Source organism: Pyxicephalus adspersus, chromosome Z (assembly GCF_032062135.1).
Source record: "Pyxicephalus adspersus chromosome Z, UCB_Pads_2.0, whole genome shotgun sequence".
Lineage (NCBI taxonomy): Eukaryota > Metazoa > Chordata > Amphibia > Anura > Pyxicephalidae > Pyxicephalus > Pyxicephalus adspersus.
Window position 1 is genome coordinate 39,254,653 of NC_092871.1, and position 25,019 is coordinate 39,279,671.

At 40.5% G+C, this 25,019-nt stretch overlaps 1 protein-coding gene across 3 annotated transcripts in view; it reads left to right on the plus strand.

Annotated features, from left to right (window-relative positions):
• Positions 1-25,019, plus strand: part of TENM1 (teneurin transmembrane protein 1) — a 591,240-nt gene that overhangs the window by 304,106 nt on the left and 262,115 nt on the right. The gene's annotated exons all lie outside the window — the stretch shown is intronic.

Here is a 25,019-nt window from a genome sequence, read left to right on the forward strand (position 1 = left end):
CAGAGAGCCCTGAGGGGGGTCTTTCAGTCAAAAAATTAGCCGGTTAGGCAGCTTTATTAAAGTTATAAAGGCCTCACAGTAGATAGAGGCAGAGGGCCCCGAGGAGGACAAATGCCATACAAAAATTAGCCAGTCACACAGCTCTATTACAAGTTATATAGGCCTCAAAGTAGATAGAGGCAGAGGGCCCTAGGGAGGTCCTTTGTACAAAAATTAGCCAGTTACACAGCTCTATTGCAAGTTATAGGCCTCAGAGACAGAGTAGAGGTAGAGGGCCACGAGGAGGATAAGGAGATGCACAAGGCTGTGAAAGTGCTCTTCCCGTCAAGGTGTCAGCAGGCTGTGCAGCAGTTGCCGACTAATCAGTGCACTCTGCAGAGAGGGTGTTGAAGTCATTGCCGATCCAAGCCCTATTCATTTTAGTAAAAGTGAGTCGGTCGACATTTTCTGCGGAGAGGCGAATGCGCTTCACTACGCCCCCAGCTGCACTGAACACTCTTTCAGATAACACACTTGCGGCTGGGCGGGCAAGGATCTGAATGGCATGTTCTGCCAGTTCCGGCTACTGCTCAAAGTTGGATGCCCAGTAGTGCAGTGGGACCTTGCTTTGCATCTTGCAGATGTCCCATGTAGAGCTCAGGTATTCCTGCACAATGACTGAGTAGCGCTGCTGACTGTCATTTGCAACTGCTGCACAACTAGTAGCTTTCCTTCACTCAAAGAAATCCTGCATAGTTTGGCTTAGACGACCTCTACTACTGCTGCCCCCCATGCCGCTTAAGGTAGTTGTTTGGCTGCCATGGCTGGTGTAACTGCCATAGGGATCCCTCCTGCTGCTGGCATATGGAAAGGCTGAGCACAAGTCCCTTACAAGCACTTCTTGGTAGTGCTGCATTTTAGGTCCCTTGTATTGTGGCAAGATGAGTTGTTAAATCTCAGGTTTGAAAGTAGATCAAGTATTGTAGCAATCCAATAGTCATCAGTGTTTGTTTTTATGTGCTTTATGCGCGCATCTTTGGTTATGCACTCCTGCATGAAGGCTGTCATGTGGCTCAAAGTTCCCACAGGGAATTCTGGACCCAGACTCCTGTGGGTCCAATAGCAGCACAGGGTCATCCTCCTCCTCTGCCTGGTCTTGCCATCCACATAACATGCCGCCTTGTTTTTGGGTGGATGAGTGCCATGTACCCTCCATATCCTCCTCTGCCCCTTCCTACCCTTCCCCCATACCTGCAATCTCCTCCTCATCCTCTTCCACCTCCTCCTCTTCCTGGATTTGCGGTACACTATGCCTAGTAGGCACACATGTCCGAGATGACATGTCCAGAGACTTTGCCTTTCAGTAACAGTGGCTGGAGGCCTGGGTACTTTGCAAGGAATTGTTGTACATGACCTGGGCCAGGCAGGGTACGTGTGTGAGTTTCCCAGAATGCAGGGCTGCCAGCAGATTGGCCCCGCTGTCACACACAACCTTGCCTGGCTGGAGTCAGTGTGGAGTTAGCCATATGCTCTCCTGCTCCCGCAGGGCACTTAGGATGGTTGTGCGCATGTGGCATCGTCTGACCAAAATAGCAAACTGCAGGTTATTGCTGGTGGGGAACAGATGATGGTGGATAGGATGTGCTGGGTCTCCACCGCAAAGTGTCCCTGGAGAAAGAGGTTGAGGCAGAAAAGTCAAAGGAGGAGGTGGCAGTGGAGGTCGTGGAGGAGATTGCATGGCGATGAGCTCTGGGCAGAGCTGGTTTTGCAGGCCTTCTTGCAGCTGCATCTTCCCCTGCTGCCACCAAAGTTACCCAGTGAGCTGTGTAGGAAATATATCTTCCCAGTCCATGCTTGAATGACCAGCTGTCGGTTGTCAGGTGCACCTTGCCAGAAACTGAGTGCTGCAGGGCCACGGACACATTGCTCTGCACATGTTCATGTAAAGCAGGAAGACATTTTTGTGTAAAATACTGCCGCTTGGGCATTACGTACGTGGGTTGGCGCAGAGAAATGCGTAACAGAATGCTTCGAAGTCCACCAGCCGGTAAGGGAGGATCTCAAACGCAAACAGCTGTGTAATTTCCTCATTGATTAGCTTTGTTTTGGGGTCATTTGGGCCATATTTCCTCTTGCGCTCCAGCATCTGGGGGATGGAAGGTTGGATGCTGCTAATGCTAACCACAGAAATATTGGATGAAGGGGTAGAAGGTGTGGGGGATGGCAATGATGCCTGGTCTTGATGACTGCTAGCAATGCGACAAACACCAGCTGCTCTGCGTTGGAGCTCCTCCTCACCGCTGGTGGAGCCTGAAAACTGTAATGCTCGGCTACACCCCCCACTCAAATTGCTGGCAGGAGCACAGGGACCTTTGGTGGCAGAAGGAGGAAAGGCAGTGGAGGTAGATCTAGCAGCTTGAGCTTGCTTCTGGGGCTGAGGTCAACGCACAGAGCTCTGTGCTTTGCCCAGGTGTTCCCGCCAGGTGGTGGCTTTTTAAATGTGTGCTCATGCAAGTTGTTCCAAGTTTGTTAGGGTTTTTGCCTCGTTTCAGCTGCCGAGCACACAGTTTGCAGATTACAATAGTGTTGTCATCACTGTGAACACTAAAAAATGCCAACATGGGTGAACATCGAACTGGGCCGAAAGGTGCTCTGAAGCTGGTGCTCGTGGTGGCGGTCCGCGGTTGTTAAGGCACACCTGTAGTGACAGCTTCTGACAATGGACGACTATGACTTGCCTGACTAGTAGGTGAAGACTGCAGAGTGTTGGCAGCTTTTAAAATCTTCCTCCCTCTCCGCCTTTTAGGGAGCTCTGCAACCTCCTCCTCTTCTTCCTCCTTCTCTTCCTACCTATGATGATCTCCTTGTTCGCTCCATGTCGGATCAAGAACATCATCGTCATCGTCTGTCTCAGAGTGTTGGGGTGAAAAGTGAGAGGAGGGAAAGCCTGTGAACTGACTCTCTTCATCTGATGACATAAACAATTGTGTCTCTTAAAGGAATGTGTCCTGCTCCACCTCTCCACCACCTTTGTGGGACTCCTCTATGTACTCAATAACATTCTGCTCTGCATGAGACTTTCCAGCTGGGGAGGGAGAAGTAGGAGAAAGAGGTGTATCAGGATCTATAGTATGGGACCCCTGTGTCTGGGACTGGTAGGAAGAGGGGGTGCAATCACTTGACCCAGACTGGATCATGTACTCCACTACCTGTTATTCAAGGCCCGGTAATATTGGGCGCACACCACCACCAGAAGCGCTAAAATGTCTAAGGTCCGGTTGGCTTCTTGTTCTCAGGTCTGCAGTTAAAAACAAATCCATACTGCTTTCCTTGCCACCCCTGACAAAGCTGACCCTTCCTCTTTGTCTAGACGTAGTTAAAATGTTTGTGTGGCTTTACACCCCGCAAAATACCTTTGAGCTAATATGCTTCACAAAGTGTAAAGTATTACAGTAAGGGGATTTTTTTTTTTTTTTTGGGGGGGGGGGGGGGGGATTTACACAAAAAATGCAGATGCGCTGTGTGTGTTGTATCTGGCACTTTCCTTCAGCGGTGATGCTTGTAATATGCAGCACAGTATACACACTGCGTCTGACTGTCTCTTGGTACAAGTGTGATGGTGTGCACGCCATCTGGGTACCCTGGCTCTGGCTGCCTGTATGTAAACACACTGACTGACTACAGGACAGGACAAATACTGTACAATATACAGCTATCTATCTGACTAACAGTGAAACACTCTACTTATCTGATTAGAGTAGATTACAGGACTGAAGCAATACAGTACAATACAACTATCTATTTGACTAATAGTGAAACAATCTATCTATCTAAGTGCAGAAATTTAATTTTACTTTAACACTGCCAGCAGCATAGAGAGGTTGTGTTTGCTAGCTGATCTCTGTCACAAGTGGTAAATGCAGGCAAGCCCTGGCCTTATATAGGGCAATAGCTGCCTGTGGGGCATGTGGCGACAGACAGCAAGTCGGCTGCCTGCCACCACAAAGATGAAAGGGAAGATCTCTTCTCTTTATTGAGGGCCCTAGGCATTATGGGGGAGGTCCCAGGCACTGTGGAAGCGCCAAATTCGCGCCTGCGAACCACATGTTTTTCGGGCTGGGTTTACCCGAATTCAAACGGCCATATTCAGGTCGAATATAAAGACGACCCGAATTCGAACACCAACACTAATCTCTACTTCACTTTGTCTACTACTTTGTTAAAACAGTCAAGGTCATTAATGAAAAAGTATGTAAACTTCTATGATAATTATTTCATAGAAGATAATTGTGGTCATTTATTGCAATGAGTGTATTACATGTCTCTGTCAATTTAGGTGTGGTTTTGATTTTGGAATTAGTAGACAGATGTGACATAAGAGAGGGAGCAAAAGAGTTTACAACAGACTCGTTGTACTGATATTGTATTACTGGGTAGCAACAAAAATGGCAGGGGACACTTTAAGAACTGTGCACACTTTCAGTGTTTGGTGTATCCTGAATTAAACTTGTGTGGATTTAGGCCTAATAACATTTTCCCTAGTGGTTGAACTCAATGTCTTTTTTTAATCTAACTATGTAAGCTTACATGTGCAAAGCTTCTCATTGTTTCTAACCTGCTTCACCCTGTTGAGTTGATTTTAATTCTGTTTGACAATTATGGGGAGAAATATAGTTTAGCTTCTTAAATATAGGCAGAGTCTCTCCATAGTACTATTAGACGAATGGGTAGCAGCACTGTTAGAGTGGGAACATTTCTGCATATTTGAACATCAGTTGTATGCTCTGCCAGAGTGTTACCTTCTTCCAATGGGTCTGATTTATTAAGGCTCTCCAAGGCTTGAGAGGATACACTTTCATCAGTGAAGCTGGGTGATACAGCAGACCTTGTCTCCACATCTTCTCCGGAGACATCAGTCCTCTTCTGTCTTCATCCGGGTTTTGCAGTGACGATCTACGGGGTTTCCCGGTGACATCGCTGCAAGCGTCGGTGCAGGCGGGAGGCGGGGCGGGAAATTCAAAAACCTTTGTATTGAACTCAAAACAAAAAAGCTGTATTGAGTTCAATACAAAGAAATCCTTATATAATATATATATAATTGTATTATATATATATTATATAAGCTACTGTACAGTTACATTACATTATACACTTTTTTTATGTTTGATAAAAAAAAAATTTTTAAAAGTTTAATAAATTTAATAAATTTTGGACATATTTCGGTGAGTTATGCCTAAAGCTGCGTACACACTGCCAATTTTTGTCGTTGGAAAGGATCTTTCACGATCCTTTCCAAAGACAAGGGAGTGCACGATGCATGAACGGTGCTGTACATACAGCAAAAAAAAAAATTTCATGAAAAACAGTGTACCGCTTTTGGTACAGAAATCCAGACATCAGTGAAACGCCCAGGTGGTTAAAGGAGGCTGCAAAAACAGAGGGGTTTGAGATGTCGAATGACAAAACAAGCTACTATGATCGCTTGGGATTACTCTCTACCAAGGAACGCAAACGTGCTTACCATCAAGCATTGGCAAGATTCAGGGATGCTAAATGCAGAAGTCAGGAGGCCATTGCTCAGCTACAGTCCACAATTGACCTGATTGAAAATGCCAGGAAGTACATGAATGATGCTAATCAGAAAATACACGATGCACAGGAGGCTATATAACAAAAAAGGAGAAACCTGGACAAAAGCAGAAAGTGTGGTCCAAGCAAGAAGTTTCAACCAAGTAGTAAAGATAAAGCTAGAACTGGGTGAAGAGTTAACAAAGGAGGAAATTGACATTTTGAGTGATGCCTGCACTAAGCTGAAAGAGCAAAAGAAGTTACTAACAAAGGAGAAGGAAGAACTGCTGGAGCTGAAGGATGATGTTCAGGAGTACAGTGAGGATCTGGAAGAAAGTGATTTAAAGAAAAGATGCTTTGCCGAAGTCGCTTAAAGATTCCAGAGACAAATTGGTCCAGAGCACCTGGTCTCTAAAAAGAAAATTGTTTTGTTTGTGTTGGTTGTTTGTGTGTTAGCCTAAAAAAGGAATGCAGTTGCCCTAGCCAATGCCTAATCACTTGCTAAACATATAATCCTGGTTGATATTAGGCATTTTTCAAAGTTTTGGGTGCCCAGTCACCTGTTTAGATTGCCTTGCAAATTATTAATATTAATAAACGCGTCAGCATATTACTCAGTGCTGTACATTAAATAGGGGTTGTAAATGACAGACAGATACAAACAATGACACAGAAGGCGGAGAGGACGCTGCATAGAAGATGTTTCAATCTAGGAGATGAGGGAAAGTAGCACAGAATGGTGGCTAGGTCGTGAGGGTTTAAGAGACAGAAGACAGGTAGGGGAACTTGAAAAAGATGGACTTCAAGGGCTCTTTTATGTCCAGATTGTCCAACTGTGGATAATCCAGATATGATGCCAATGTGTTTATTTTTCAGTGTATTTTTTTTAGCAACAGTGCTCCTTAAACTCTAACACATTAAGTATACCAGTAACTCCCAATTTATTATTTTTCTTGTTTTCTGAAATGCGTTTTTATTTCTTTAGAATATTTCTGCATGATTCTGTTAATTGGCAGACAGTGCTAGCAGAGAAAAAAGAAAACCATTTAAGCACAAAAACCTAACTTCAATCAGAGATAAATAATAGCACAGAATATAATTATAGCTTTGATAACACAGGAAACCTATGAGATGTTAATACATTTACTCCTACCTGCAATTCAAAGGTATATATCCTATTAATCATGTGGACATTAACGTTTCATAATTATCTCATGGTGTATTGTAAATTCATTGACTGTGGCGTTGCTCACACAAAAGAAATTATCCAATTTTTTTCCATTTTCTTGTTTCTAAAAAGGAGACTTTATCTCAGCAGCAGAGCATTCATTCACGTCTTTTCAGAGGACATTGATTGTTGAGCAATTACGAAGCTAGTTGTAACAGCCTTAACACTGAACTTGTTTGTTCCTTAAATCAGGTTATGCGTTTTATTCCTTTTTGTTCAAAATAAGAGACTGAGTAAAACTTTTTTTTCCTGATGTCAAGCTAGTACAGAAGAGCAACATGAGGAGCTGTGTAGCTAGAATAGAGTAGGTTTATATTAGACGTAATGTATGTTTAGTTGTTGTGGCATATTTTTGCATCTGTGAGTGTTGATAACATGACTTTTTTGAAGCCATTGTCACTGCTTATGAGTGATGAGCAACACTGGGAAACATTGGGAACATAATTTTCTTTTGTAAAACAAAGGTAAATTGTAGTTGGGAATGTTAAAACCGTATTTAGATTAGTGTCATGGCCCATCAACAAGGTATCACCTCCAAAACTGCTTAGAGTGCAGGAAAGACAGAAATATGACAATCTAAAAACTTTTTCAGGGCTTTCAAGTAGATCAGCCAGCTAAATAAAATATGTGTCTATAAGATATATGTAGGATTTCATTTCAGAAAACATTTGTTGTTTGTTATTATGCACTATTCTATTCTACATCTTCTAACTACTATAGCATAAAACTGACATTTAACTTGTAATGTTCTCCTGCTCTATATCTTTACCAGTGGGAAACCCAGCAGGTTAAGGGTAATTCAAGTCAGAACTCTTTGATCTGCAGATCTGGCAATATTTCAAATATTCTGATGTATGTAGAGTACAACATTTGTATAGCACTAACTAGTTAAAACATTCCTTCTAGCTTTGAACCATTGCCAAACCAAAGACAAATAAGTCTACCCAGGCATGAAACCAGACACAATTTTGTACTATAAGTGCATTTTTCCACAACAGTCCAAAACTGCTTCTCTTTTTTTTATAAATGACAGGGAGAATCTAATATGTACCTGAAAAGTTTTTCTTTTCGTGCCTGAAGTTCAAAAACCTCTGTTAATGCAGTCTGATCAATTTCATATTGCTAGACATCAATGATTGATTTTTGCCTGTAGTCCAGCTCCTTGGTGATGTGTCCAGCCCATGTCAAGCCCATCTAATGTTACACAGCAATAATCTCAAATAATCTAATCTGTTGGAAGTGTATGTACAGTTTGCATTCCATTCACTTTAATAGGAAAACTGTATGCAACATATCATCATTAACAGGATTCCCCACACCTTTTGTAATTATGTTATATTACAAAATTCATAGAGTAGATTTGAGGTTTTAAAAAGGATCATTTTACTCTGTACATAGTAATGATTTGACTTTATGTAGTTATATATTGGCTTGCTAAGTAGTGATATTCTTAGGAAAAATTCACATTGTGTGAGTTTCTATAGGAAAAGTATCTCAAGAATTCTTCCTAAATGGAAACAAACAATATTTACATTTCCCAGTGGTGTTTCAAATAACACAGAAGCATGTGCGTACATAAAAAGACAAGATAAAATGAATATCAATTACAAAGCAGGTTATTACTTTTTCACTTTACAACAACAAATTAGACAAGAACTGGACTTTAACGGTGGCTTTATGACCTTTAGAAAACATTCTTCAGCTGAGCTAGGATTTTTGTTTTTTTCAAAGCTCTATTTGACAAAGACATATTGCAACTATACTAAAACTAAGTGCATTCAAGAGACACTTAATAACACTGTGTGAATTAGTTTACAGGAAGGGTATTGATTTGAAACAAGTAAGTTGCTTACATGAGGTGAGCCTCACATCAAGATCTATCTTGTGCACTCTAGTTAAGCATTTTATTTTGAAACATATTCAGCGTGAGTGATGAGAAATAAGTCAAAACATTACCTTTTCATGTATGACTGCTGTGCAATATCTTGTATGATGTCAGATAGTACAGAAGGGAGGCCAGATGTGATGAATAATTCAATTTGCAGGCAGATTGAGAATTCCATGATTGTTCTGGAACTATCATCACTACTAAGTATTTTTTTGTGTGTGTGTCTATGTGCCTTTCTGAGACTGCTGGGCAGGGAGAAGAGGGGAGGAATAGCAGAGGTGGGTTCTTTGATTTACTATGGACAGTACCTGCTTCCAGGATCCCAGTCCCTTGAGAATACATTGAAACTATACAGCACATAATGTACCAAAAATGTATGCACCCTCACGGGCTAACGGTTGCTATCTAGATGCAGAATTTATGTGAATTACTGGAGAATTTAATGATTTATTAAAAATTAGGCATTAGGCATTTTCCCTGTATAGAGTACACACCGAGCTCCTATGAACTTTGCTCCAAATTACCTACCAGAGTTCCAAGGGGAGCTCTCTACCTAATATGGTTTCCCATTAAGTCATATAAGCATATTTAATGAAAGGCACTGCAGGCTCAGTGGACAATATCCAATAAATCTCAGAGGTTAACCCCCTACAGGAGGGACCACCTATACAAACTCATTCAAATAACGTAGTTGGTGAGAAAATACCATTTCTATTTAGAGATTGTGCATAGTCACAGATTTGCAGGTAATTGTAGATGGCCGATGAAGGTAACTCAAATTTAGTCTGTAAGTCCGAAAAAGGCAATAGCTCTCTAGTGACATGGTCAGATACATGACAAAGCAAAAGATCCATTTAGAAATCCATGGCTGTATCATACATTGGGTCAGGCTATACAGGATTCGGGCATTACAAAAAAATTAAGTTAATAGAGATTTGGGAAAAGTAAGATGATATTTAACTTTACTCAAAGTAACTTTTTGCAATTAATAACTTGCATAGGTCCTAATAGGGTGGACTCTGATATAGAGTGGGAGGAAACCCTCAACATAGAATAGGGGTGTACCAGGGCAATCCATAGTTTCTCAACTGCTGTCCACCTGTTCTATGCATGTAGGGTGGCCCATAAGGCTAACTAACGAAGATGAGTCGAGACTGTCAAGCCTCTTCTGGTTTTCAAAGAACACATTACTGATAGGGGGAGGCGGTAGTGTTTGTAGCCCCATATAAAATGTATAACTTCCCCCTGCATGTGTCCCAGCACTTAGTGTGGGATATTTACTGGCAGAGTTTCAAAAAAATTGAGCAATTCCAGCAAAATAGACATTTTATTGAGAGCAATATGTCCAAAAAAAGAGAGGCGGAGCAGGTGCCACTTAGTCAGTAGCACCCTGATGTCCTGAAACATTAGGGGATAATTGGCTTTATAGAAGAATTTTTCATTTAACACTTAAGTCATTTACCTATTGATGCTGAATACATCTTGATTGTCCCTTGGAGGTATATAACTTACCTGCCTTTTGAAGGAGAGTCCCATTTTGTTACAGAATATTTACCTGAAACATTCTGATTGTAAATTTACAGGTAAATGGTAAATGTTGTTTTTACCTGATTTAAAACGTGGCTTAAGTGTTTTTATTATCATTTTTGTGTGTTTTGATATTTTTTTCTTTTAATTGCAAACAGTTTTTGCATGTGCTTTTTTTCCATGAAAATGCGGGTCCTTGGCAAATGCATCTTCATGTAGTTATTTTGTTTTGTGTTAATATTCCAAAAACATTTTTGCCATTTTAACAATTTACATTGACATGCCACATGACTACTTTCTTTCTGATTGGCCCCCATCAATGTTTTATTCTAATTTAAATACCAGAAATGCATGGTCAACAAAGTTGGCTTATTTCACAGGGCTCTGATGACAAAAGATATAAATATATCTGATGATATAAAGTTGGAGATTTTTTTTTTCCAAATATGTCCATCCACCTGCACAAATCCAAGGGATTGTGGGGGTTGTGGATGGACAACTTTTGTATAACACATGCACCTCATTAATAGGAGAGCTGGCTGGTTACTGGCTCAATGCATAGGGCATTCAGAGCAAGGGGATCAGCTTGTGGAAGGACATGAGTCATAAGCATCCCCCAAAGGGTGATTTAAAACTTTTTTCCTGTTGTTTGTATTTTAATATTATTTATTATTAGAACTTCTAACCAAAATGCAAAAGGAGTGGTAGAGAAAGAGAGAAGAAGGAAGAGAGACTAGACAGGAGTGCTCAGTGCCTCTCTTTAGTGGTTTATGCCACTCACTACACTTCCCTGATTTTCAGGTTCAGGGAGTGTTTACACCAGTGCCATGTAAATCTTTAATGTATGTTCTGTCCTCACAACACTGTCCTGTGTAGTGCAGCTAGACAGGCAGCTAAACACTGTAAATAAGGCCAATAAGCGGAGAAATCTGCTTCTTGACTGAGATTCTCTGAACTTTATTGTCTTTCCTCATTTAATCTAGATAATTTCCTGTTGCTGGCTAGAATATATTATGCAAAGACTGCTTACAAAAAAAACAACCACTAGAGGGCAGTAGAAAAGCTAATGTATATCAATACTATTGTCTCTGCTAAGATGCAATGAAGGCAGCACAATGTACATACTACAGGTCTTATTAGCATTAGGGCTTAGAGGAACTGTAAAACACATGTGAAGAGCCCATGTGCTCTATGATTAACTCAGATTACAACTCTGTGCATGTGCAGGGTAGATTCTCACTCGAACTCAATGGGGTCACATGCCATTCCTCTATACTGCTTTAAGAGACCAAACATGTACAGTGACTACAGCTGGCATCCATAAGACCCTCAGGCAAGAGGGTGAAATTTATGGATTTTTTTAAGCTTCGGAGAAGAAATAGGGAAGACAGTATAGCTTTTATTGGCAAATGTGTAGATATCTGTATCTGCTCTGGCATGTATTCGCAACCTAACTCAATCATCAGACTACTCACGTTGGTACAGAAGCAATGTCATTTTCCAGCTTGTAATAACCTGTGAACTTTGTGTGACAATCACAAAAGTGTGAAGTTGTCATTCCTTTTTGTAGCAAATTCCACTCCTTTAATCTGGAGGCTAACAGTTCAGACTTCTCTTTTGACAAAGGCAGATCTCTTACTAGATCATCTAAATCTGATTGGCTTAAAAAAAGTGGCTTACCCTTTTCAAATTGGGGTTAATAACATTCATTAACATCAACATCATCCTCCTGTTCTTCATCCGACATGTCACTGTCAGTAACAACAGATGTAGGAGGGACTGGCACTGGATTCTCGGCACCATGTGGCACTGGCTTCAGAGTAGATTCACAATCAGAATAGACTATTTTTGACTTAGTGTTCTTGGAAAACCAAGCAATTTTAATCATACAGAAGTAGCAGTCCAAGTGATGGTATTTTGGCTCAAGCCAAACCATAGGCACAGCAAAAGGCATTTTATTCCTTTTTCCATTTAACCATTGTGTTAGGCAAGCATATCACACCTGACAGCAGATATGAGGTGCCCAGCTTTTAACCTGATCTCCAATTTCACATCCAAAGTAATACTTGTAAGCAAATCTCACCCTCTTGGTTAGATTCTTGCTGACACACGGGGTATATGTGCCACAAATATAGCAAAAATAGTCTGGTCTATTAACACTCATCTTTAGCTCATAACAGATTTACTATGGCCTAGCTGTACTATCCAATAAGATATTTTTGCACTAGAGACAAGCCCTTGGTCCATCTCGCCTTAAATACCTATTTCCGACGTCAGCTCACTGACTTGCCCAGACATGCCCACGGCTGCTGGAACATGCATGCCACCAGGGGGCGTGATTCAGCTGAGGCAGCAGCAGGCATAGTGGTGGCTTCAACTGTTATAATGTTCCCATGTAAAAATACATTACCCAATTACCAATAATTTGAACAGCTATAGCACGTCGATAACTTAAAATCGGTGCATGGGGGGGCATAGCTAGTGGATGGCCGAATGAGACGCGATCCACTGAGCTCCGTCCGACCTTTGGGGAAGCCTTTTGATATAAGCACTATCGGTGCCTACAAATTACCTATAATAGGGCTAAAAGCACAAGGAACCCAGAAGGGGAAAGATGCAGGTAGCGCCAGCACTCGGAACGGAGTGGCCGGCTTTTTCATCTCAGGCGTGCGGGCCGCATGAGACCAGTCCTTGAAGCCACGTCCTCAAGTTGTGGCCGCGAGATGGATCCGGAATGGCCAGTCACCAGCACACAAATCACACCCCCACTGGATCAAGCCTCCCAAGTACCATAAATAGAGGATTCATCCTCTTATTCTGTGCAGGAGCTGTCCGAATCACCTACAAGAAGCCCTCAATTTCTGGGCTCTATGGCGGATTCCTTAATTTCCAGATCCCCATCCTATGCAGGTAAGGAGGCATGGGATTGGAAAGCCCATTTAAGGGCTCCACCAACTAAGCAAGATTTAATCTCTAGTTCAAGATTTAAGCTCTGCCACTACAATACTGCAATCACAATGTACCGAACTCACCGCACAGGTGACCTCCTATAGTGAAATTTTAGAGAGCCACGAAGCACAAATTAATACACTCTTTTTACTACATGATGATACAGAAAATCGTAACCGACGGAACAATATTCCTGTCAGAGGGCTACCAAAATCTGTTCCTAATTCAGAATTAGCTTCAGCGGTGAGCTCTCTCTTTGCTAAGATATTGAATGTACCATCGGATGTGGATCTAGAAATTATTTGTGTACACAGAACCCTTGGCCCACGCAGTAGGGACATCGCCTTAGGCGATGCCTACTCCATACTGAGGTTCCCAAGTGACATCCTTTTCAGCAGCGCTGCAACCACCTCACTCGTCTTCCTCTCCGATGGTAGCTCCTGGCCCTTCATCACCAAATCAAGGTTCTTCGGCTGAGGCCCACACTGTTCACTGTTCACTGATAGCTACGTACGCATTGGAAGACAACCTAATGTTTCCAGTTTTATCTTTTCCATAGAGGAGTTTATCTATGGACCCCACTCCTCTCTACTTGTGTTAAAGCAGCAACTTTTTTTTAAAACATGGATTGGTTCCTGTGGTACCTATTAGCTGGCATAAATATTATTTATTTCCCCCCTTTTTTTTGCATAACGATATCTACGTAAAGTCACTGATCGTTACTCACGCCTTGCCAGTTGTTTATTCGGAAGGAACTTTCCAGCAATCCTCCACATCGTCACACGGAATGGTAACATGTTGTTTTTCTATGTTTTCTGCAGTTCTCCAGTTTGTATAAAGCAGGGCGATATTATAGCTATATGCTACATCCATGGGAACTGAGTCCTTTTAGAAACAATTTAAAAGAGCTGAAGTGTCATCCCTTTCTTGCCCTCCTGCCATTACAGCCAGGAGTATCAGTGATTTTCCCTGTTTTTCAAGGAGTATGTCCATCTGTGATACAGGTTTCTATAAGATTCCTTTACCAATCATATGTAAGTAATGATACTTAGCCTGAGGTGCCAATATTAGTCTATGGTTTCATGTTAGAGTGCTGCTGATTTGTGGAAGTGGGGTATTTTTCCATTGCTTCATTTCCATTTCATTTATGTTTTGTCTCCTTTTGTAATATGCTCTTGATTAGGATTGATGTTGGTGTATATCTGTATTCGATAACCTGATTCATGGTGTTCCCGTGATAATTATGAACACAATTATGAACACAATGAACACACATTTTTTGCTATAGATATCCTCTATTGGTATTAGGTAATATTTGCTACTTATCACCTATTCCTGGGATAAGGGGTTCCCTTGGCACCTCCCCCCATTTCGGTCCCCCATCCTGGTTGACAGTATTTTGGGATATTTTCCTTTAATTTGTTTTTTTCCTAAGTTTTTTCACCCCATGGGTGCGGGGGCAGGCCCTCTCTCTCGTCTGGTGACTACTTTTTGTTTGTAAGTCCACTCACCCTTGTCCTTCGCCTTTCTTATTTCGCTAGTGTTACCTTTCCAATACCAGCCCTCATGTCTTCATCAGACTCACAAGTGCAGCCACTAAAAATTCACACCCTTAACGTTAAGGGTCTTACCGGCCCCAATAAACGCTCACAACTGTTTTATACACAACATAAAGCAAGAGTGCATATCTTGTTTCTTCAAGATACTACTTTCAGGTTAAAGGAATACCATTCATCTGCACTAAATACTACACTACATTGTATCAAAGCTCCAACACACTCCTGACACTAGAACAAGGGGGTTGTCAATTGCATTTCATAAGTCATTACCACTACAGATACTGGACTCCCTAATTGACCCTCAGAGCAGGTACTTTTTTCTTAAAGTGACTATGTGGGGCAGGATGTTTACATTGGCTTCCTTGTATTCTCTGAATTATCAACCTCTGACAGCTACAATTAAATATTTACATATCTAAAGGGGTTTTCTAAAGGCATAGTATTAGTGGGAGGGGATCTTAATTTTGCACTTGATCCCCAAATTGATACTTCTTCCATACACCAAACTGAATTCATTCCGCTTTAAACTTAAGGAACTGAGATTGTTGGGTGTTTGGCATACCTTACACCTGTCAACCAAAGTTACATTTTGGTTAGTCACTCTCCCCTAGATTGGAAACCTTCGGCGGCTATCGATTCATGCCCATGGTCAGATCACGCGTCAGTCTCCGTGACTCTCCAAATCCTGCAAGTGCTTCTTCAAGGGTGGTCCGGGAAATGCAACGACTTTCTGTTTAAGGACTCTCTTTGTACGAAAACAGTGGTGGACACCATTACTAACTTTATCAGGGATCATTCTTCACAGGAGCACAGGAGCAATGACTTCCATTCGCCAGGACATATTTCAAAGACGTTTCAAAAATATTATTCCATACCAGCTCCACCCCAATCAAGTGGTTCGGACCTCCCTGTACCAGTATCTTAAAGAGACAGGTTTACCTTTACTAGACCCTGAGATAATATCTATTTTAGAATCCCTATTCACGGAAGAGGAGGTCCTCACGGCTATCAAGTCTACGCCATCAGGCAAAGCCCAAGCCCAGACGGCTTTACACCTAAATTTTATAAGTTACATGCCACCAATCTGGTCTACTTTTTAACCAGAGTATATAACTCTGTTTCAGACTCCAGACCTTTCCCATCACAAAGTTTGGAAACTCATATCACTGTTCTTTCGAAACCAGGCAAGGGCTATATTGTGTACTCAAACTATAGGCCCATCTCATTGAATAATGTGGATGTTAAATTGTTCTCCGAATTAATAGCCAACACACTTTCCCACCACATGCCCTTTCTGATTCATAAAGACCACATAAGCTTCATCCCAGGAAGGGAAGCAAGGGATAATACCCTCTAAACAGTTTTAATAATTCAATAAGCCAAAGCCTCAGGGATCCCTATGTGTTTCTTATCTATAGATGCTGTGAAAGCTTTTGACTGGTTCAACTGGCCCTTCATGTATGAAGCATTACTGCAGGTGGGATTGGAACTCAATATGATTGCAAAAATTGCAGCTCTATATTCATCTCCAACTCTCCGTGAGAGTTAATGGCTATTTGTTGGACCCTTTAAGGATATATAATGGCACCAGACAGGGCTGCTTGTTTCCACTGTTAAACGCTTTGGTTATGGAGCATTTGGTGTGTTGCAGAACAACCCCGATGTCAAAGGTATACCGCTGGGCGACTCTCATCATAAATTATCCTTGTATGCGTCCTTGGACGACCTTTGGTTATATATCACGTCCCCTCACACCTCCATTCCTTCTGTTTTCAAGGAATTTGAAAGTCAGAATTTTTTAATTTCTCCTTAAAATCCGCTCAAGTTTTATCTATTTGTGATAACACTTCTTTTAGGATATATAATGAAGTGATTAAATATTTAGTATTCTTTCAGACCCTTCTAGGTTATTTGCGTACAATTACGCTCCTCTATACACCAAAACTCAGTTTGATCTACAGAAGTATGCATTCTTGCCCCTCTCATGGTTTGCAAGAATAAATTAGCTCAAAATGGATGTATTACTTTGCTTATTATATGTGTTCCAGACGGTCCCCATCTTTTTACCTGCCTCATATCTCAACACATTGCGGTTCTTATAGAAGACCACCTTTCACCGGTCTCTCCCATGGATAGCCCGTTCACTTTTACATCAGCCCAACACTTTGCCTGGTCTTACCACTGATCTGTTGCGGCTTTGGGACAATCTCCTTAGGAGTGGCAAATTATCCCCAAGTCCTGGCCCCATAACACCTATTTTTGACAATCAAAATTTTGGCAGATTTTTTGGTGTGGTCTTTCTTTGGATAATTGACTACTAAGGAATGTCCTTCATAATGGTCAAGTGCCCACTTTCTTCTCTCTCCACCCTCCAACTTAAAGTAGGATGGCCCCATGGTTTGCATATAGACAAATTGTATCCTATGTGTCCTCATTCTAGGATTTATCTGCGATACTCGGAAGCCCAACAGGTTTTGAAGAATTGTTGTCCTCTAATCGTCCTACTCGTAAAGTATCTCAGTTATATACTCTCCTTAATCAGGCTTCAACTCCCAGTATTTCAATACTTACTAGATATTGGGAATCTGATCTGGGGGTGACATTAACAGCCCCAAAATCTTTCACTCTCACACATAAACTAACCCTTACAAGTAAAGCCCAAGAGACCAAATATAAGATTCTGTCCAGATGGTACCTCTGCCCGGTTGAGCACCATTGTATCTCACCTGATACTTCAGATATTTGCTGGTGTTGTTTAAACGCAAAGGGATCTATGTTACATCTGTGGTGGGAATGCCCCTCAATACGTCAATTTTGGGATACAATTTATTTTATGAGTGTACAGGCTCTCACATGCCCAGAAACCTAAAAGTGGCTCTTCTATCCATTAATCCGGGGTCGATTAAGACAATTAAAAAATGGCTGACTGAATTGGAGAAACATGGGAATTTAGGGTAATGGGATATTGTGGACCCTAAAGATCCGTTTAAGCCACCGGCGATCAAAACTTCACAGTTCATGGACCAGGTCCTTTTCTTTCTTCAAAATATTGTAATGTATACAATTGCAAAGTTCTCTGCCCTGTATCCTTGGTTGAATTGTGCATTGTTTGGTTACTGTATATATCCGAGAATAAGCCGACTTTATCAGCACCCAAAATGTGCTGAAAAAGTCACCCTCGGCTTATATTCACGTCAGGTGCATGGGTCCCTCCAGAAAAGCACCCGATCCGGCAGCCGCGTCCATCGGTTTCCATCCCCCAATGACAATGTCATCAGGCTGCAGCGGAAATACGTTGGCCGCAAAAAGCTGGAAAGAAGGCAGGGGTAGACCGGAGTTACGCCGGCTACACTCCAGCGTTAAATTTAAAAGTACACAAAACATAAGAAAAACCTACCTACATTGTTCCCTTGTCGTCCCACGGCATCCGGCTGGTCCCCACAGCTCCTCCGGACACATCTTCTTTCTTTTGTCTTCAGCCGCCCAATGCAGAGACGTTCTCCGGTGTTTCCCAGTGACGCCAGTGCGGGCGGGAGGAGCGGACGGAAATTTAAATAATTTTGTATTGGCTACAATGTAAACTAAATTTCCATGCAAAAAAATCTTTTGCTTTTTGCATGGAAATATGGAGAGAATTAGAACACTAGGGAGGCTACAGTGGCTGAATGCAGTACCTCTTTGTACCGCTTTCAGCCACTTTTTCCAGGCAGAATTGTACTGCCAGGGAGGTTAAAGAGAGTGCCTTTCTATTCAACCCTCACAGCATCACCGCTTGTCAGACTGAAGGATAGCGGTAGTTTTCATGCATCAAAGAGGTCACCAGTAAACCTTGATTCTATGTTCATATCTACATAATCCCAGTCAGTTTCTTTTTCAACTAAGAAAAACTTTCTGGCAAAACGCGTGGGGATAGGAGATGTTAATGCTGTGCAACCCTGTTTCATAAATACATGATTTGAGGAAATATTTGTCTAGTTATTTGGTCATGTTTCCAATAATCTATAACGTAAAATTGCTGGTGATTTATTACTTACACCTTGTACATCACACTGTTTATTAAATATAATTTTTTTCTACTAAAAAACTTTCACTGCTTTCATTACTTGTATTACTATTTTGCGAGGTTGGCAAAACCTTCTTAAAAAAAAGGAAGTTATGTGGAAATAACTACTTGTTATCTAACCTATTAGAAATAGTAGTTACATACCTATTCAGAAGAAACCCAGTCAGACTTTTCTATGTTTAGTTATAGTGAGAGTGCACTATTACAGCTTATTAAATATTGCCCCAATAATAATTTTTATTACTTAAATGGAGAGTTTATTGACAACACATGGTGTGTGCCAGCAAGCTCCTTCAATGGATATCTAGTTCTGATGACATATAGCCCCTGATTCATCAAGCAGAATCGGATGATCGCTCGCACATTCGTATTCGCGATCCGAAATCGTACGCCGTCGCGCTATTCAGCAACTGAAAAAGCTCGCGGCCGGAGCCTTAATTGGCAGATTCGCGCCCCCTATTGTCCATTATTATGAAGGCAGGAATCCGGCTGGCAGTGAGGCGAGTGAACGCGCACACTCGAGTCCGGACCTTGGTAAACCGCGATCGCTGGCCGCGCGTACTTTCGCGCTTCCAGCGAGCGCGGATTTTATTGATGAATCAGGGGCATAGTATTTACCAACAAGAATTAAAATGATGTATGTATGGACATTTATTGATGCATGCATTTTTGAAGTCATTAATAGTTCTGGGTGTGGAGAGACAGGATATTTATTGAATGCTAATGTTCGTTAGGTTAAGTTTTTGAGTAAAAAAATTAACTGTATCTGCATATCAATCCAAAAATATTTGAAAAGAAAATGCACATTTAATGATTAGATTAAAAAAAACAAAGATTTATTGTGCAACTACAATGTAACAAAAGGTTTCTTTTTTCATGAACCTAATTTGAAGCTAGTTTTATTCATTATTTCCACACAGAAGGGATCATATATTTATGTTGATGCATATTTAAATAGTCCTAGCACAAGAGATTCTGAATACATTCCTAGCTTTGGTCTTCTATTCTTTAACATTTATGATTCAATATTGATCTATAATTGCCTATAGAATCATTATTTATTTGGATACGTTCCCTGTAAGAATTAGTGACAAATGCCAAGCATATGCTGGGGTATTGGCTGGATGCAAACATTCAACAAATGTACTTGAAATGTGAGGGCAAACATTTTTACAAAACATTAATGGCGAAGTTCACTGATTGCAGTAGACACAAAGCCTGTTCCCAGTATTAGTGTTAACGGCTGCTTTAGGCTGCATTGATACTTACAAAGCCAAAAACATGTAATATGTTGTGTTTTCACAATCTTAAGAGGCTTCGTTATTTTTTTTTTTGGCTAAAGAGATACATAAAGTACCTGTTTATCTTGTCAGAATTGCAAGTAAAGAATGGTAAGTTTCAATGTAATATTTTTTTGTGGGGAGGGGATTGGATAATTTTATTTAACTATATATATATATCTATATATATAGATATATATATATATATGTGTGTAAGTTATATGTATAAGGTATGTGTTATAGCTCCCTTTCCACTACATGATTTTATGAAGCTGAAATCATCTTGGCACGTATAAATATTCAAGAATATTAATGAGTGTGAACAGATAATTTATTGGCTCAGTGTTTTTCTGTGAAAAAAATGCAGTTGATTGCAAATGATCATTCACTACAGACTCCTTTGGTCATTTGAAGCTCAGTGTCATATTTCATGTTATAGTATTTCATATTATTAAAGAGGGACCAATATGTAAATCAAAGATACTGAATCTAAGAATACAGAGATTACAATACATAAGAGATGTCCAATTAGAAGGCTCAATTCGCTGAAATTAGCAATTAAATAATCATGTACCATTGGATGTTGAATCGTTATTAGATTAAAAAATGTTCACCTAAAGATGAATTCCAGGCAAGGGACCTAATGCATAGATATAGATTTTTATTAATTTAGTTTTTATTGATGCAAACATTGGAAAATGTTTGGTGGGATTGTGGCACAGGTCTTAAAAGTGACATGTTGCTTCTGGACATGCTATTGCTTTTCCTTCCCTGAAGGAAGAACTACACCACAAGTGAAAGGGAAATGTGTGCAAACTTGTGGTTTGGTTTACCTCCCTTAGCATTTTTCTATGTGCCTGGGAGCAGCTCACTGCAGTTTGCAACTGCAATTGTGAAAGGGGCTTAATTACACAGGTCAACAAAAAACTTGTTTTGATAATCATCAGAAACCACAGCAATTTTTCTAAATCATTTTTTTAAGCAGATTTCAGATCTGTTTTCATTTTTTCCCTAACATGTACAGTTCCTGAGTTATGAGTACTATTATAGTTAACATTGTACGTGCATGTATTTTGTAATAAATTGTAAGCACCATTGAAGGTAATGTTAGTAAATCTTCAGTGTGAAGTAAAACAAGGCACACTGTGGTATAGATCTACTGAACAGTGTCAGTCAGGTACCATTGTTTCTTCAGAAAGGCTAAGAGTATAATTTTCTTGCGTACTCTTTGTCTGGATTATTGTGGTGCAGCATCCTGCAGTAGTCAGCCATCATACTTTCATTCCAGAAACCTTGGTAGCGGTGCTCCATTAACTGAATGTCCTGGTGAAAACGTTCTCCTTGTTCGTCACTCACCATACCAAGATTTTCTGGGAAGAATTCTAGATGTGAGTACAAAAAATGTATTTTTAATGACACGCGACAAGCCAGTTTGGTATGAATCAAGCAGATTCTGAACTCTTTCCTTGTATGCAGGAGACTTTTGGTTGCCCAGGAATTTTTCACACAGCCACTTGAATGCATCCCAAGCTTCTAGCTCAGCTGCTGAGAGAGATTGTCTGAAAACATCATCCTGCAAAACAGACTTGATCTGTGGCCCTTTAAATATCCCTTCCTTCATATTTGCAGTGCTTATGTTTGGAAACTTCTCAACAAGGTCCTGAAAAACCATGGAGTTTGATTTACCCATGACCAAGGTTCTTCATCAAGTCTAACTTGATATGGAGAGGTGGCAGAAATATGTATGCAGATAAACCAGAGGCAGAAACTTGACACTGCTTGTTCCGGGCTTTTAGGTACTTCTTGGTAGCCAATCACACTTGACAAAATGGTCTCCAGTAGATCGGCTGTCCCACAGCCATAGGAAACAGCAATATTTTGTGAATACTCCTTGCATTCCCATCAGCAAGCCAATGACATTTAGATCCCCACAGATGTTCCACTGGTGTGTTTTATACTGGATGTTGTCATAGGATTCCTTTAGGTTAACGGAATGGCCAATCGGTAAACTTGGTTTGGAATTACCATTATACAGTAAGACTGCTTTCAAGCTTCTTTTAGAGGAATCGATGAAGATAAGCCATTCAGATGGAACATGCTCTTGTGACAAACTGTTAAAGAGTGCATTAATATCATGGCAGCAGCACAGTGAGCCATCACTAGCGAAGAACATTGTCAAGTTATGATTTTGTTTTCTGTAGTGAGTTACAGTTACACCCTTTGCAAGGAAGTTCTTCTGTTTAAGCCTTGAAGCAAGAAGTTCTGCTTTGTCTTTGGAGAGAATTAGATCACAAACGAGATAATCTAGGTCTGCTTGTGTAAAGGTCTCTGGTTCTGAATCTTCATCGGCCAAGTAGTCAGGATCAATTGATTTGGGGTTGTAACTGGCTGCAACTCCAACGCATTCCCCATCACCTTCTACAGAAGCAAGTGCATCATGTGACGGTACCGGAACTGGCAATATATCATCAGGGGGTACAGGCCTAATTGCAGAATCGAGGCTGGGATATACAATTCTGTGCTTAGTTTTACCTGAGAATCCACTTTTGTTGACGCGGCAAAAATAGCAGTCGCAGATGGTAACGCGGTTCTCTCCACACCATTGGGATTGCAAATGGCATTCCTACTTTACGCCAATTTAGCCAACCACACAGTCCGTTGAAACAACTAGTGCAGATGACATGTGGAGCCCAAGATTTATCCTGGTCACCAAGTGGACAGCCGAAATATAATTTGTATATCTTAAGTTCTGTGGTAATTTGGCGATGTTGTGCTTTCGTTGTGAATAAACCACACACAATACAGAAACTTTCTGGATTATTAGGCGATTTCTAGGCATGATGACAAAAGAAATCAATCACAGTTAGTGCGGTCTCTAACCTTAAAGAAGAAAACTGTTGTTAAAAGTTGTAATATATTAAGGCTATTTATAACGAATTTCACACAAAATATAATTAGCTGCATCACAAAAACTAGACGTCTGAACACAGATTTGAAATCCTGCATCAAAAATAAAATTATATCTGATGAAAATGACATCTTGACCTGTGTTATCTGTAAAAACAGAAAATTATTTTGTTCATAAAGATTCTGTCTTTTGTTTTTTTAACATAATCCTAATATAAATAAATTAATTTTTTTACTTGCTCATTTACCCATTTTGTAGCATTTTCCCCTCTGAAAAATAAAAACAAATTAAGAAAAAATGATCTTCCTACTTTATTTCTTTATACAAACATAGTATGTGCCTATTAAATTACTCCCTTCCATTGGATCTAAATAAAGTATTGAGTTCTTCCCCACCACAGGAATCTCAACTAAATATTAGGGCATCTAAAAAAATGTGATATGTTTTTAGGTATTTACCAAGGAGTTCCACATATTTTGTTGAAGGTGTCTCTATCCAAAATATAGCTGATAATTAATAAGTATTGTTGATGGTAGGATCCTAAGGTAACTAGTATGAATTTATATAAAAAAAATGTTTGCACAATTTATGTAAGTTTTGTGTTTGATTATTGAGCCAACTTTTCAAGATTACTGATTTAATTTGCTAGCTTTCTTTAAAACATTACAGTACTGGAACATGTACATGAGGACCAGCCTTTCCGGAGCTTTTAAATATGGAGGAACCTTTGAAATAACATTTAAGTCTTCAAGGAACCTTTGCTATAACTACTGTGGTGGACAGTAGGAGGAATGCCTCTTATATAGCAGCAGTAAGCTAGTAGGGATGAGCGAGCAAAATTTTAAATTTTGATCTTGCGGCGAATCGGGCCTCCCATGTTCTGTAAGCGAGAAAGATACTGTGATTCGCCACAAGGCCACGTTCTCGCCGAACTCAGATGATCTCTCAATGGAGAATCTCCCTTGAGAGTTCATCTATTGTTCACGTGCAGTCACAGCTGATTGGAGGCAACTGCGTGCCTCCAATCAGCTGTAACCGCAGGTTCCCACGCTCCCCGGGCTGTACTTATTATTGATAAGTAAAACCTGGTGATTGTGGGAACTGAACTCAGATGAACTCTCAATGGAGAAACTCCACTGAGAGTTCATCTGGAGTTCGCCTGCAGTCACAGCTGTAAGCACCTGTATGCCTCCAATCAATGATAAGTACAGCCCAGGGAGCGTGGGAACCTGCGGTTACAGCTGATTGGAGGCAATTGGTTCGCCGAAATTTTGCAGACCCATCAGAAATTGGGGGAAATGTCAGAGGCATTCTCCCTCATCCATATAAGCTAGTATAGAAGGTTTTTTTGGTAAGGTCATTTTACCTTATCAAAATACAGACGTTATCAAGGAAAATGCATTTGCTGTTGCATGCACTCATGTCAGCAAAAGCTTTTCCCATGTTTTATATTTGTACTTATTCATTAAAAAATGCTCATCTATTGTCATGAAATTATGATGACATAATCTAGTAAATATTGTCCTTTGATCAATGCCAAGGATCCCTTTTTTTTTACTCAAACAGCTTCTGAAGGTCGTTTAAGTTTAAAATGCCCTGAATTTCCATGTGGTCATAACTAGTGTTGATGTTCGAATTCGGGTTGTCCCTATATTCGACCCGAATATGGCTGTTCAAATTCAGATAGACCCGACCTGAAAAACACGGGATTCCACAGCAAAAATTCGGGAAAAAAAAAAGTTAAAAAAAAAAAATGAATCTTAAATTAATTTATTTGTATGTGTTTTTATTTTAACTTGTTCTTTTTTTGTTTTTTACAGGTTATCCAACAATGACATTATGAATCATAATGTCATTGTGGGATTCCTGGACCGTGGGAACTGTGCAGTCACAGCTAATTGAAAGGAGGTACCTTCAATTAGCTGTAACCGCAAGCAATACAGGGCAATAGAGGTTGAATGGAGATACGTATCTCCATTCATTACCTCTACTGCTCTGTGATTGGCTGGGAAATAGGAAACCCTGATGACAGCTCAAGCATCATCAGGATTTCCTTTTCCTCAGCCAATC